The sequence below is a fragment of the Ammodytes marinus genome, assembly GCF_949987685.1.
Source record: "Ammodytes marinus genome assembly, chromosome: 14".
NCBI classification, from domain to species: Eukaryota; Metazoa; Chordata; class Actinopteri; order Uranoscopiformes; family Ammodytidae; genus Ammodytes; species Ammodytes marinus.
The window spans coordinates 27,469,502-27,480,534 of NC_137218.1; the positions used below are offsets into that span (position 1 = coordinate 27,469,502).

At 42.9% G+C, this 11,033-nt stretch overlaps 1 protein-coding gene across 1 annotated transcript in view; it reads left to right on the plus strand.

Moving 5' to 3' along the window:
* Window positions 1-4,765, plus strand: part of spns2 (SPNS lysolipid transporter 2, sphingosine-1-phosphate) — a gene marked incomplete at its 5' end in the record, with an annotated part of 73,848 nt that extends 69,083 nt beyond the window's left edge. Inside the window, one exon of the mRNA XM_080040740.1 lies at window positions 4,296-4,765. The remainder of the gene's footprint in view (window positions 1-4,295) is intronic.
* Window positions 4,766-11,033: the final 6,268 nt, after the last annotated feature.

The following is an 11,033-nucleotide window of genomic DNA, read 5'->3' on the forward strand; positions in this document are numbered from 1 at the left end:
ACGCAAGCAGAGTATGCTCTCAGCCTGAGGTGGGGGGGTCATCAGTGCTTTGACACACAGCCAGCTAAAGCTTGTTCTCGTCTTGCTGTCTAGAGGGGCTCGTTATGTAGAACAGTGATCACAGCTACATGGGGGTCAGAGTTGAATACGCCTGAAAACATCATTTTCATTTCTATTCTAAAGTCAACCACTGAGGCGCTCTGTACTGATTGATTCCCCAAACATTCTTTTTTTGGTGGATAATCCAATCAGTGACAGGCAATATCTCCTCCCTTTGGTGTGACCTTTTATATACGATCTATGGGTGTGACTCACTGATCAATACAGATCACAGTTCAGCCGCTCTCTGACCACTGTTCCCCTGAGCTACAACATCACGCTGAAAGGAGATATACAAGGCATTGAGAAGTGCTGTGGTAGAGTAAAGGTGCAGTCAGCCATTCTGGAGAAAGCTTGTTGTTGAAAATCACTTTTTCGTCGAATTCAGTGAATATTTTTCTCATGATCCATTTCCTGTCTACTGTATGTGTGCTGAAAAAAAAATCCAGTGTTAATAGAAAACCTAGGCTGCTGTGGTCCCTTTTGTCTACATACCCTTTGTTTACACACCAGTTTCCAGAGCCTATAGGCTGTGTATTAACACTGGATTTATTTGACCAGCGTGGACACAGTACAGACAGGTTGTGGATCGTGAGGAGATATTCACTGGTTTTGACAGCAAGCGTTCTCCAGAATCGCTGACTCCACTTCTGTTAGATCACAGAAAAAGTGTTTAGCTCCAGGGACAAGGATGGGCAGTGTAGTAGTCATTTGGGAAGATAGTGAGAAGAGACACACGGCCCGCTAAATAAAATGAAGATGAAGGGGAAGCCGTGGTGGTCTAAGCTGCTGTACATGGCAGGCTATTAATCCTGGAGATCAGATACACTGAGAACCAATTAACATCCTCCGCGGGAGGCTGTGCTGACCACATTCACCCCCCACACTGCATGCATGTTAACTAGGGGACATCCCCAAGCTGGGAGCTGTCAAAGGATATCAGGGTGAGGGGCTGACAGCCGAGTTACACTCTCATTTATTCAAGAAAACCCCAATCCTGTGTTACTTCTCGGTGGGGAGGAAAATTCACATCCGGAGAGCAAAACTGTGATTTGGTCTACTGTGCTGCTGTCCAAACTTTTGAACTGTTGAAAGTGTTTATACAGCTGCAGCAGGCGCATACTTTCCTCCTTAGCCTTCTTATCATTCAACAAAAGCTCTGAGTTCTCAGTCGGCAAGTGCTGAGTGGGCTCGTACTGCAGGGTAGGCCTGTGACCACAGACCACACAGACACACACAGACACACACACAGACACACACACACACACACACACAGTGTACATCCAGGCTATATACAGTATGTACTCAAATGACAAGCCAGTCTGATTTATACCAAAGTCATCCTGCCTGCGCTCATTCATGATAAGTGTCCTCCCATTCCAAAATGAACACTACAAGTCTGTTTGATTAGAGTTTATTTTCCTTGCCATTCTATTCACACCTCCCCTTTGCTTGGGGAAGCCAACAGTCTCCAGCACAGTGAAGCAGCGAGCGGGCTGGCCGACCTCACACATTTTCAGAGCATCCACACAACTCTAATTATCACTATGTCACGCTGGCATTGAGCAAATTCAATTTCATGTTTGGCTCATAAACAATTCTCACATAAACAAAGCTTTGAAATGAAGGAGGTTTGCCAGCTGCCTCCTCACTACAGCAAGAACTGCATTTTTGTTGTTTGAGTTCAGTGTGCACATTGCTGGATTGTGTGTGTGTGTGTGTGTGTATGTGTGTGTGTGTGTGTGTGTGTGTGTGTGTGTGTGTGTGTGTGTGTGTGTGTGTGTGTGTGTGTGTGTGTGTGTGTGTGTGTGTGTGTGTTAGTCGATGTATGGACGTGTCAGAGGGTGTTTGAGACAAAACATGAAACATCACCCTGTGCCCAGCTCCCTGCACTAATCCCATTGTAGCGGCATCAGTCTCTTGTGTACTGGAGCGTCCAGGGCTCTGTAATGACAGAACACAGACAAACAGTGGGACACACTGAACGCTTAATGGACTAATCTGGGACTGTGTAGTGAGTGTAGATTTCCCCTGTGGTAGCAGATTTTGCATATGATATATCTCTAGACTCAGATATTGGAATGCTTACTTAGCCATTGTTTTATATAGACTTATAAGTGTAATTGGATATACTGCATGTTTGTTTGTGACTGAAACTGAGACGTAGATTGCCCAACGACCACTCGGACAGCCACGCCTATGTTTAACTTATTCACAATTACTCCTATTGTCCTATGCCCAAACTCCTCCCATGGTTAAGTAGGTACATTAGAACTGTCTGCCTCTCTACCTGTCTCCCCTTCGAACCATTGTTGGACGCCTCCCCCCCTGGGGGGCAGAGTTTCCTTAAATACATGACGTTTTAAGGAAGAATTCGTCACTCCTTGTAACATACCCACGTGTGTTGGAACTTGTGACCTCTCCGCGGAGATCCTTGCTGTATGATTGAATAAAACCTATTGCTACTATTAACGTATCACTGTTGCTTAATTTTCCCATTACACCCCACAACATAGGTTTTGTTTATTTGTATTTCAGAAGCTGGGGGGGATTTAAAGTAGTCAGAATTATGTATTCAATTTATTTAGTCCACATTAAGATACAGGAGAACATTGCAAGTGAGCAGAGGTGAAGGGTAGCAGAATTGTAAGAATTGAATACGGAGAATTTGCAATTTCTAGCGACAATTCATTTCATGCAGCAATGGAAAATGGCCAAGATCATTTACTCCAAGTACTTACAGTTCGGAATTACATGTAATTTAACTCTACTTTATACGTCTTTTCCACTCAAATTGAGAGGAACATATATCATGACATAACATAACATGTTAAATGTCAGTTGAATGCATCCCTACTGGTAATCTCACAGTGAGAGTATAGCACACTCTAGTACGTGTATAGCACTTTTTATTGGTTGATAATACATCTTTAGTACTTAAAGGTTTGAATGCAGGACTTTCACTCTCAATGGAGTATATGTACATTGCTGTATTTCTACTTTTACTTATAACTCTTTATACATGTACTTAAGGTCAGTCATGCAGTTTGTGTTCTTGCAAAACAAAAGCTTGCAGAACCATTCATTTACACTAACCAATGCTTCCCTTCATTAATATTTATGTTTGAATGAATATTCCAAGCTGTATGGGTTTATGCATAGTCACATAATATGTACACAGTAACATCCTCATATAATGTAAAGCCTGGATCTGCTGCTGTGTGTTACTGTGGCTTATAGCGTGCTGTTGAACAGATTGGGGGGAGGGGAGGGGAGGGGAGGGGAGGGGAGGGGGGGTCAGCATTAAACAAACTGTGTTGGTATGTGCTGTGTGTACGGAAATATTGAGGTCACGCTGGTGTTGGTGTGCTGTCGGTATCTAAAGGGTCCTAACAGATGGCCCAGGAGCTTTCAACCTCAACATTAATTACATGAGGATGTCCTGTGCTATGCCTGGCCAGTCAAACCTAATCTTGCGCTATAGCTTCACATGCGTTTGGAAGTCCAGACTGATATGTGGGAGAGAAACGAATGTGTAGCTATAGCGAGATCAGGCTGGTGTCACTCTAACCAGGCTAGTCCTGTGGTGAGGCCAGACTCTAACCAGGCTAGTCCTGTGGTGAGGCCAGACTCTAACCAGGCTAGTCCTGTGGTGAGGCCAGACTCTAACCAGGCTAGTCCTGTGATGAGGCCAGACTCTAACCAGGCTAGTCCTGTGATGAGGCCAGACTCTAACCAGGCTAGTCCTGTGGTGAGGCCAGACTCTAACCAGACTAGTCCTGTGGTGAGGCCAGACTCTAACCAGACTAGTCCTGTGATGAGGCCAGACTCTAACCAGGCTAGTCCTGTGGTGAGGCCAGACTCTAACCAGGCTAGTCCTGTGGTGAGGCCAGACTCTAACCAGACTAGTCCTGTGGTGAGGCCAGACTCTAACCAGGCTAGTCCTGTGGTGAGGCCAGACTCTAACCAGGCTAGTCCTGTGGTGAGGCCAGACTCTAACCAGACTAGTCCTGTGATGAGGCCAGACTCTAACCAGGCTAGTCCTGTGGTGAGGCCAGACTCTAACCAGGCTAGTCCTGTGGTGAGGCCAGACTCTAACCAGGCTAGTCCTGTGGTGAGGCCAGACTCTAACCAGACTAGTCCTGTGGTGAGGCCAGACTCTAACCACACCATCTCTCTCTCTCTCTCTCTTTCAGGTGGAGCAATGAGGAGCCATATGAAGGAGCATCCAGACTACCAAATGGAGATACAAAGCTAAGGGGCAGCTGATCCACTGCTTTAGATAACCCACGCCCATGTTCTCTTCACCACCACCACCCTCCTCCTCCTTGCTCCTGCTGCTCTACCTTCTCCCAGCTGGGCCCAGGCTGCTTAGAACTGGAACTATAGGGAGCGTCTTGCCCCTCCTTGAAGCGCCTCTGAACACAGGACTGGCCCACAGCTGCTGGTTGTCCTCCTCCACTCTGTCTGTGAGGATACACTGAACCTTCCAGGGAGGACGTGGGGTGGTAAAATCCACCCCCGGGCTAACCCTCAACCCCTCCCAAATCCCGATGCCATACTACTGACTGCTGACCATGAACCTGCCCTCTCTGTCTGTCTGTCTGCCTACCTGTCTGTCTCTTATGCGTCTGTCTGTCTGTCTGTCTGTCTGTCTGTCTGTCTCTTATGCGTCTGTCTGTCTGTCTGTTACATCGGCTGTCAATCCGCACCAAGTGCCATGGCGTCATTACATTCCTTCAGACTTTTGCACTGACCACCCCATGACGTAATCACCGACTATGTTTACATGCACGCTATAATTCAGCTTTCGGTTATTGAAATGATTAAAGCTTTAGTGCGTAACTTTTCCGTATTAATGAATGTTGTAACATTCAATACATTGCAAAACGACTTAACACAAAGTCGATTAAGTTAAATCCACGAAACTGTCTGTATTTCTCGGTATGGCAGCATTCACAAACTGGTGTCGCTCCCCCCGACACTCGCGCAGGAGCTCCAATCCTAAGAAGGGCCAAAGAAATGTTTCAGTTGTTGATTCTACTGCGAGAAAAACCTGGAAGTACAGCAGAAGGTATAAAATCCATCCGAAAGCTAACCTCATGTAGATGCACCGACAGTGTTGTTGTAATTGCTCAGAATTCCTCATGGGGGAGGGAGGGCGACAGAAGTTACGCACTTTAGCTTTAAGCTGTTGAAGTCAGCAGCAACACAGTAGCGACAAATGTATTCCACCGTTTATTCTGCCCCTGGCATCCAACAGTGGGAGCTCGTAAACAGACAGAAGCTGTTCAAACGCGGCTATGTTAAGTAGAGTAAGTGACGCAGCTCGTTAAAATGTGCAGTATTAACACCGAGACCTTCCATCATAAATACAGTGTTTACACTATGAAGGCAGTATTCTCGTTATCCCCTCAAACGTTTTGTCGTGCATGTAAACATAGCCGTCAACCAAGAGCCAAAACCAAGTGTAACCGTCTAAAAGGTCAGTGAATCAGCCTTTAAAATTGGAGCGTTCACATCAACAGCTGATTCTTTTGACCCTCCCCCCTCACACACACACACACACACACACACACACACACACACACACACACACACACACATACACACACAGACACACACACACACTTTTAGCACTTAAATCAGCGCAGACAGTGCCGGAGAACATGACAGAGAAGAGGACATTTCTGCACATTATTTTTCACAAGGTTTTTCTTGTGATATCTTTTGTTGTTTCTGTTTGTTTTGTTTGTGTGCGATTTTGGATTTGAAACTGGAGGTGAACTGCCTATGATTGTTTCAGAAGGATATTGACGATGCAATCCGGGCAGTTTAATTAAAAGTGGACACTGGATTATATCTATTTTATATAAATTATATAATGTACATGCTTTTTACCCAAAAGTCAATGAAATGCTACTCTTTTGGACTCTGTTTTTTAAAGAGTAACACCTGTGTGTTTTTTTTTTTCGTGAAGATGAGAAGCAATACGAACTCTTTTTCTTTCGTTTTTTTGGAGGGGGAACCAACCTCTCCCTCCACACTGCCTTATCAGTGAGCTATGGTTTCCCCTTTGTAAAGAGAGAGGGAAGTTCTCTTGATGGTTGGTTTTGAATTTCTGGACACAACTACCCACACAGAGACACAGTCACTTTTTAATGATGGATTCCAGTCGGTTCCACGCTGGTTACAATAACAGGCATTGTGAGACCCCTTCAATTGTAGATATCCCATTCCACGGTTAGGAGGAAGAAAGGAGCTTTGAGTCGGAGGCATCAGTTTATTTCTGAGGGGGAAATCAAGATCCCAGACAGGAACGGGAAATCCTTCGGGGGCCCCTGGCTGGATAGACTGATAGGGAATTCTTATGGTTGATAACGGATAGGCCAGGAATCCCCCTCCTCCCCCCCTACTCCCCCCCTCCTCCCCCCCTTTGAAACCAGCATGTCATCTCATGTCACTGCAGGAGACACATTCAGTATATCTGCAACTGAGGGATTTACCTGAAGACATTTTTTTTTGACAATTACACAATTGACAAAACCTGATATTATCACTTTATGCACTGATTCCAATATCCTATTTGTAATTTTGAAAAATGAAATCCCAAAGAAGAGGGGGGGGGGGGGGGGGGAGCCTGCTTGTTTGTAGGGGTGTCCCCGAATAAGGATTCAGATAATCGATTCTGAATGGTGGAATATTTCCTATATTCAACTCATCGTTTTTTTTTGCTGAAACACCCACAATTACAGTTTGTTTTCTTGACTTGACATAACAATTTATTTTTAGTATGACCAAGTCTACCATGGTGATCTGTTCACACAGACTAACGAGATTGATTAAAAGCTCCTGATTTATTTTCAGATCTGTATTAACGGTATAATAGGCTGATATTTCTACAGCAATGTGATGTATTGGGACAAACCAAGCAATCCCATGTAAAATCAGACATTCAGCGCCCCCATATAGCCGGAATAGAATTATCCTTTTGCTATTTGACTGTGAGATTGGCAGTCGAATTGGGCTCCTTCCAATCAAAATCGCTGAATAAGTTGACTATTTGCGGTCATCCCTACTTACCTGTACATACAAATATTTAGGCAAAAAGCTTGAAGGGTCGTTTTATTTGTGTATTACCTGGTAGATACCATTTTACAGAAACCTTGAAGCCACTTAGGTTTTTTTTTCTTTCAAACATGTGCATAAAGGGGGGGGGGGGGGAGAAAAGCACTTTGCAGACCTGCGAGAAAGGAGGAGGATGGAGTGACCTTAGCGGGGGAGGCATGAAGGGGAGACGTTGAGGTGACTGTTGTAGCATGGGTGTGTGAGCATGACTCACTCTGTACTGTGTGTGGGTGCTACTATGTGGGCTGTGTGTCCTCGCTGCCAGCAGATCATTAGCTTTAGCTCCTCTCCAAGGCGTGGAGCTTCTCTGAATGTGACTCTGTGATGCGTTTACACACCCACTTCTTCTTAATGGACTAAGCTTCTTACCTTCCTTTCTAGCGATGTTTTTTTTTTAATGTTACCAATTTTTTCTTTTTTTTAAATAACTACAATAGAGATATATAAAAAGCTATATCACGCAGCAACTTTAATATATTGTAAATGATGGCTTGGATGCAATGTATTTATTTGTTTGTAACCATAATGAAGAATAATCTATAAAGGGAAGTTTTTAATGTTTTTGAGTATACCACACTTTTGCTGTATGTCATTTGGGTTTTAGAGGAAAATGCCTGATTGTTCATCCTTTTGTATCACAATGACACAACACAATACCTTTATTACATCACTAAGATTCATCCTTTGTACTGTGACCATGAACTGGACATGTCACCAAACCATATGACGAACAAAAAAGGGAACTGCAATGTGAGGGGTTAGAACACAACGTTGTTTGGGGTGCAAATTCAGTCATTGCATTCATTTTGTAGCTCTTGTAAATGTTTTTTTTTTCTTTTATTTTCTTGTTTTTTTTTAGGACAACTGATCAAACCATTTTGCACACGTTTTTAATGTTCAGGGATTTATTTGAACCATAGCCTAGCATCAACTCCACAGCCTCTGTCACTTCATTGCTCACAGTAAAGCGCTGACAGAAGGGAGACAGTGTTGGCTCCGGGTCAGATGGGTCATGAATTGAGTTTTGACTTTGCCAAATTTTAGTGTATTTAGCACCAATCCTTTTTAGGAGTATTAAGTCTGTTGTATATCAAGTAAATTCTGTGTTAATAATCACTGAAGTGATGTATTGAGATTGTGCTATTTCTTGTCATACAAGAATCATGTATAAAGAAAAAACCTTTTTCTGATGTTGAGCAGAAAAACAAGAGGTTCTACTTTTATTTTTAGAGCAAGTCAATACAATAGAAGTGTCAGAGAAATCAAAGGATATTATTCTAGAACTGAACTGTGATGCTCCCCCCGGGGGGGTCGATAGACGATATGTATATGTCTGTAAATCAAATAAACTTATTTAATCACTTCATGCCAGGTGTTCTTTCTGTTTCAGTGCATTACAAATTCCTCAAATTATTTTTCACTGAATGCCCATTTGTTTGAGGCATTCAGATTACAGAAGTCCTATGTAAGTGAGATGAGCCTTATTCAGCGCACCACACCCTGTACATGTATGTGCTATGCCTACAAGAAGCTTTCTTAATTGAAAACCAGAGACAGCTGGATTCTCCTAAATAAAGCATGTATTCATTAATATTTATGTCCATATGTCTTATTCTGTAGCATTAGTATTGCTGATACCTTAAAAGCAGACACCACTTTCCCCAATGTTGGTTCCCCAGGTCCAGTTACAGGAGATACAGTTTATTTCCAAAGTGTTTCAAAACTTTCCAGCTCTAGAGCCGTGATTTATTGGTAGATTTAGTTCAAAGCTGGGTTAGGGACACTTGTACTTCCATTCAGTACAAACACACAAACATGTATAACCCCACCCACCCCACACCCCAAACAATCCTTGGACAAAGGAAACGATACCAAAAAAACGAAAAACACATAAAATATAAGAACAATCAGACATACACAGTCATACAAAACCCAAAAGAAATAGCTCAGCCACACTACAGACAGGGCTACCACTTAACCATCAGGGAGTGACCCAAGCCCATTGAAGTACAAAATGACGGGGCGCCACCTACACTCAAATTTCCCCAAAGACCCTCTCATAGAAACCATCTCTGATCATCTGGGTACAGGTTACCTGGTTTGTGTGTAACTGTACAGTATATGACATGGATGTGAAAGGTACAGCTCTCAGAATTATGACTTAAATGTTTTAAAACAATTGTTGGATCACAAATGTCTATGAAATGATCATTATCTAATCTTTCATTAAAGTAGTATATCAAGGTTCAAAGAAATTCTGGAGAATGTTTGTTGTCAAAATCAGTGAATATCTCCTCACGATTTAGCAAAAAAGTCATTTAGACCTTTTATGTTAATGGTAAAGGGCAATGTGAATTAGTCGTTTGTAACTTAACCCGGCAGACTAGATTCACAGAAAAGCATTTCAATCCATACAAACTTCACATAGGAAAAACATTTTGAGATAGTAGATTCTTGCAGCTTGCTGATGAATCACCATTCAAACAAATTGTCCAATTGGGCCGAAAAACAACCCACAATGTTGACTGTTGTAGGTCGCTCCTTTGGATTGCAGTGAGTAACATTATCTCCACCACAGCATCTCTGATGAGGCCTATTCTCATTCCCAGATGTAATGTTTGCAATTAAGGGTTGGGCCTCGGTTTGTCTGGCTGTCTGGCCAGATTTACTTTGACAATTTTACGGATTGGAATTTCAGAAGGTTGGATCTACTGAATGGGGTTTGGAAAATGCTGTGTGATTTCTATCAAAAATGTTGCTTTTGTCTTGTTTGCTTGTAAGCGTAAGAACTCATTGTTGAGTGTTGCCAAGTGTTCCATTGTGACAAAACTTAAGCTGCATTCCAATACCCACACTGCCCTGCTATTTAGTATGTTAGAAAAAGATTTAAGATGTCCATATACATGTGGTCAGATGCAGCATGCTGAAAAATACCCAGACACCCAACTGCACCCTTTCGTGATTTTTAGGGTGGATATCAGCTTTTTTTGGCGATTCCGACCCACATTCCACTGTGCACCTGAAGTTATGTCACATCGACAGAGTGTGAAAACATGACAACTAACAATGCAACGGATATATAAGCAAGAGGCTAGTCCAAGGCGCAATGTTATGATTGAGTAACTAATTCAAAGTATGTCCCAATTGTATGCCTATATGATAACATACTGTTTAATGATAAACAGAATAGTAAAAAGAAAGAGTACGTGATTTGGAACGCAGGGTTAGTTTGTCTACACTTCTTCGGCTCCAATCGCAGTGAAGATGCACAAAGTATAATTCAGGTCAAAGGTTATAACATTAATGCATAGACTCTTTTTATTTTGAAATAAACCTCCTTCGCTAACTGGATACCATTTAGTTTCCTGCTCCCCTCTCTTCTTTGCAGAGGCTTACAAAGACTTGATTTGTATCCCGCTGAAAGAGAAGCCATAGAGTGAATGAACTACTGTATTGTTCAGGTGCAGTCAGGTAGGCCTGTGTGTGTGTGAGGCTCACTTTTGTCAAAGCAACCTGGCCGTCTCCACAGAGGTTCACAGATGCACAGACACAGCACAGACACATCACAGACACATCACAGACACATCACAGACACAGGGCTGGAGAGAAAAGAAAACACATAATATTTACCTTGACAGGAAGTGAGGAAGTCAGCAGCTGAAAAGGCCTGCTCTGTGTGTACCGACGTTCATTAGAAAACAAGGGCAGGGTTACCTAACATGCCCGGCTAATAGCACTAATGGGCCTGTCTATGACAGGGCTTGCACTCAACACAAAAGAGTAAGTATACATGTCATTTGTGCACA